This window comes from Petaurus breviceps, unplaced genomic scaffold (genome assembly GCF_028583685.1).
Source record: "Petaurus breviceps papuanus isolate PSGF00001 unplaced genomic scaffold, PetGlider_PUasm1.0 90444, whole genome shotgun sequence".
Lineage (NCBI taxonomy): Eukaryota > Metazoa > Chordata > Mammalia > Diprotodontia > Petauridae > Petaurus > Petaurus breviceps.
Window position 1 is genome coordinate 875,418 of NW_027187256.1, and position 5,354 is coordinate 880,771.

Below are 5,354 nucleotides of genomic sequence, written 5' to 3' on the forward strand. Positions count from 1 at the left end.
AGTAAGTCTCAGACTATGAATCTGTGCCTCATTTGATTAGGGGAATTATCTCAGGTCAAAAGCATTAGTGGCTTTTCTTCTTCTATAATATATTATGTACCTCATTAATTGGGCATTCCTGACCATCTAGAGTCTGTGTTCAACTTTTCAGGCTTATTTTACACTCTCTCACTTTGCACACTCCACATTCCAATTAAAGTGCAGATTTTATTTGCAAATTTTTGTCTGATCTTCATGTGCCTTCTTTCACCTCTAGGCATTTCCTTGGACTGTTCTTCATTCCTTGAATAGATACAATGTTTTTCTATCATTTTGGTTCCTTCAGTAAGGTATATTGACTTCCTACCTTTCCTTCAATGTCTAGTTTAGATGGCATTTTCTCAATGAAGCTTCCTGTGGTGCCTCCAGCTAGAGGAAACCCTAGTTCTCTTAATTTCCTAGACAGTTCTGTTTTGTATTTATCCTCTCCTGATTTTATTATGAGAGGCAATATTTCATACTAGATAGGGATCCGGCCTTGAAAAGAAAGACCTGGGGTCCAGTTCTACACTCTAGCACTTTCTAGCCATGTGATAGTAAAAAGTTATTTAACCTCTTGGGGCTCTAGACCTCAGATAGTGTCAAACTGGAATAGAAAAGAGCTACTTGTTTGTAGACATGGAGTGCATACTGACTTAGAAAAGTACATATCAACATTATCTATGACTTATTGTGTTTTTATTTATTTCTCTAAATACTTCCTAATTACTTCTTTTGTTTTGCTTTTTGGAGGTGGGAAGTCAAGGCAATTGGGGTTAAGTGCTTCCCCAAGGTCACATGACTAGTAAGTGTTATGTGTCTGAGGCCAGATTTGAACACAGGTCCTCCAAACTCGAAGGCCGGTGCTTTATTCACTATGCCACCTAGCCACCCCCCTTAATTACATTTTAATTTGTTTTTTTTATTTTTTGGAGGGAGAAAGGTAGGGCAATTGGGGTTAAGTGACTTGCCCAAGGTCACATGGCTAGTTTTTTGTTAAGTGTCTTAGGCCGGATTTGAACTCAGGTCCCCCTGACTCTAGGGCCAGTGCTATATTCACTGTGCCATGTAGCATCCCCCCAATTACATTTTCAGGTACACACTGGAATGCTGCCTGTTGCAATGCCAGTGGGTAGAGGGTTTGACATTTCTCTTCCAGACAACTCTTAAGAATATAAGTTGCAGAGAAAGCATTGTCCTAATATTGTTTGAAGGAATTTGTTTATTCACCTGGGAGCTCCCTATAAACAATGAAAGCATAGGTACAGTCTCTCACTCTAGTTTGTATTATATTTACTGGTAGAGATGTTTTATCCTTACAGTAGATTTTAATTTGCGTGTGGGCAGATGTCTTCATTGGCCCTACATCTTGCATGGTGCCTCGAATATGGCCAATATCTGTTGAATGGTAAGTGACTATTTCAGTTATTGTGTGTGCTTGCATGTACACACAGAGAGACATGCAGACACACACATATGTGTCCACCCTAACCAACAAACAAACATTTAATAAGTGTGGTATTGATGTGGAGGAGGAAAGAGAAAGATCCAGGACAGATGAGAAGGCTCAGGGAAATTAGGACTCTGCGGTGAAATAAAGTCTTCAGTGGACATTTGTCTCAGTACAAATATCACAGAAGGGGAGTGATCCCTGAAACCTAGAGAGAATACTAAATATAAAAACGTTAACATGGCCAGCTATTTCTGGGTGTGGTGCTAAGCATCAGAGCCTGGATTCGATCCCAGGTCATCCCGAATCTGGGGCTGGCACTCTTACTCACTGTGCCACCTGGCTGCCCCTAAGCAATTGGGGTTAAGTAACTTGCTCAAGATTACAAGGCCAGGTGTTTCTGGGTGGATACTAATTATCAGAGCCCAGATTTGATCCCAGGTCATCCCGACTCTGGGGCCAGTGCTCTTATTGGCTGTGTGCTACCTGGCCACCCCTAAAAACGTTATTCTTGTACTGCTTTACTCAGTCTGACTTCTTCATTTTGCCCATACCCCATTCCAAAACCCAGGTGAAATTTCCCACAGTAAAATTCCTTTATCTTATATCTCACCTGACTACCTGCTCCTTCAATGGTGAACACTTTATATGGTGATATTAAAATCTCTTGAGATTTGATAATGGATACAGAATAGAGAAGAATCCTAGTTAGTACATGCTTTTCTAGTAGAATTCTTGAACAAGTACCCTTCCTAAGTTGCCTAACTTAGATGAGCCACTCAAATCGAGAACATTTCAATGTAGGCCTTCTGGTTGTGCAACCGATTTTGGAAATACAGTGGGATAAATAGGGACTTGCTCTTGTATTCAAACTATAGGTCATTACCTACCCTCACTAAAGGTAACCCTTGATTATGGGTCACTGCTCTGACTTCTGCCCAAATATGCTGAACCACTTTTTGAGGGTTTTCAAATTCCATTAGTCATCTTGGGCTCAAACCTCAATAGAGAGGTATGGTGATGTGATTAGGTAAAGATGGGCATGTAGATAGGTTTAGGGACAAATTTTAAGTTAGGAAGGTAGATAGGAATTGGCATCATCATGGGTTTGGGAATTGACTAGAGTTGGAAATGATGGTATGGATAAGAACAGGGAAAAATTATTGTGATGGGTTTTGTATAGAAATGATTAGTGTTGGTATAGGGTTGGGATAAGATTGGAGGTAGGGAAAGTGAAACAATAAGGAAAATTATATGATTGGAATAGGGAAATAGCTATGAATTTGGCTTATTGAATGGATACTTAGAGAGGGTCAGGTTGAGTGGAGATAGAACTAGAGATCAGGATAAGTTTACAGTTGGGAATAAATGTGGAGTGCCTTACTTTGTGAAGGAGATATTCATAGGGCTAGATACTGGAAAGGGATTGACAAAAGAGTAGGGATGAATCAGACTTAATTTGGGTACAGAGAGAAAACTGTGATGGTGAAGACAATTTTTCTGGATTAGGAATTAATATTAAGATCAGTGGTGTAAAACTCAAATGGAAATGAATTCCTGAATGCACATTCTTACTCAGAAAACCACTAATTACCTCCAAGTGAGAGTCCTGAGGGCTGGCAGGATGGACTTGCCCTCAGCAGATATTGGGAAGTTTGGAGGAGAGGTGGGTACAGGCAATCTTAGCAAAGCAATGTCTCAAGGTGGGACTTCCCAGTTTCAAGAAGTCATTTGACAAAAGTTGGAATTATCAGTAAAATGGGAACTAGAGAAAATACTTTCAATTGCACCAGAAAATAAATCTTAGTATACTGAAAAAGTCCTCAAAGAATTTCAGAAGAAATTCAGAAGATTATAAGAAGTTTTGTTACAAAAAAAGCACCTTCTGTGCTCTGGGGAAAAATCCAGAAGGTTCCAAAGAATTCAATTCAGCCTTACGAGAAGGTAAAGGTCAGTGGCTTAATTGATGCTATCTCTTCTGTCCTGGATAAGTAGGTGTTGGTAAAACTGAATGGTGTTTGGGAACTAGTAAGGGCTATGAAGGCCCCAAAATTCTCATTGGTATGAGGAATGAAAACTCCTTTTTGAATCTAATACTTCAACAAATTGAACACTTAAACAAAATATATAATACAGATTTTTCTCTTGTTTGGTGAACTCTTTTAAAACTGATGAAGATAGGAAAAAAAAACTTCAGAAGTTCAGTTATTGCCGTGTGAAAATGTTCTCTTTTAATCAAGCAGGAGGTAAAAGGTACATCTCACTCAGGGAAAAATGCAGAATCTTGGTATCCTCCAGGTCAATGTGATATTTGCAGCAGTTTCTGCAATTCTGGCTTGTTTAATACTTTTATTATATTTTATATGGAGAGGGAAAGGAGTACATTTTCATATTCGACATAGATAATTTGAGTATCATGGTGGATCTGTATATTTTTAACCATCTTATGAATCCACCCAATGGAAAATGTTGCAAATTTGTCATAGAAGTCACAAACAAGACAAAAACAGATGTAAAGGGTGTTACCCTCACCCAATGTGAAGCCAAACTCAGGTTGGTTGAAATTGCTCAAGTGTCAAAGGTCTGCATTGATGCATTCAAGTCAGTATCAAAATTCAAAATATTTAAGAAAAACAACCTGTGAATCTCTCTAGCAGCAGTCAAGAGTCTGAGGGAGAAAAATGCCACTGATACGGAAATCATTGTTGATCCAAAGACCTTGGATAGATGACCAAAACTTATTTAGTGGGAAGCTGCTATTAAAAGCTTTGAGAATTCTCTTGGCATTGATTTTCCCTGAAATTGCTTTCTGCCTGCTAAGAAGTGAGTCAAGGGGCGGCCAGGTAGCACAGTGAGTAAGAGTACCGGCCCCAGAGTCAGGATGACCTGGCATCGAATCTGGACTCAGATACTTGCCACCACACCCAGAAATAACTGGCCATATAACCTTGAGCAAGTTACTTAACCCCAATTACTTTTAAAAAAATTGAGTCAAGAGATAACTCCTTAAAAAAATCTTTGAGAGGAAGACCCTCAGGGTTGCTGGTCAAAAGAGGATCTATTACTATTGACATCTACTTTGAGCCAGGAGAGCCCAAAATATAGCCAAGAAGTGAAGCTTGGACAAGATCCTGTTATGGTTGAATCTATGAAATGGTTTTAAGGTTTGGTAGAGAGAGAGAGGGGGGGGAGACAGAGAGACAGAGAGAGACAGAGAGAGAGACAGAGACAGAGAGAGAGAGAAAGAGAGAGGCAGAGAGAGAGAGAAGGGGAAAAGAGAGGAGGGGGAGAGGGAGGAGGAGAACAACAACAACAACAACAAAAACAACAACAATTGTAGAGGCAGCAGCAACAACAACAAGGAAGAGGGGGAGGAGAAGTTGTTTTCGGTGGTTTCTGAGCCCTTATGAAGACAAGGAGAGAAAGTTTTTCTGTTGAGTCAAGACCTGGACTGAAAGGGTGGGCCTGGCTGTAGCTCATTCTTTTTTTTTTTTTTAAGCAATCAGGGTTAAGTAACTTGCTCAAGGTTACACGGTCAGTTATTTCTGGGTGTGGTGCTGAGTGTCTGAGTCTGGGATTTGATCCCCAGGTCATCTCGACACTGGAGCCGGTGCTCTTACTCGCTGTGCTACCTGGCCGCCCCCCCCCCTTTTTTGGAGGGCAATTGGGGTTAAGTGACTTGCCCAAGGTCACATGGCTAGTTTTTGGGTTAAGTGTCGGAGGCCAGATTTGAACTCAGATCCTCCTGACTCCAGGGCCAGTGCTCTATTCACTGTGCCACCTAGCTGCCCCTGTAGCTCATTCTTAGCATGGATAATAAGTGATCATATTCCATGGAATAAGCCCATATGGCTTGGTTAATAGAGACAAAGTTTTGCTGCTGACC

The 5,354-nt window shown here is 40.5% G+C and overlaps 1 pseudogene; it reads left to right on the plus strand.

Moving 5' to 3' along the window:
* Nucleotides 1-3,092: 3,092 nt before the first annotated feature.
* On the plus strand, nt 3,093-4,295 carry LOC138177756 (UTP--glucose-1-phosphate uridylyltransferase pseudogene; annotated as a pseudogene).
* Nucleotides 4,296-5,354: the final 1,059 nt, after the last annotated feature.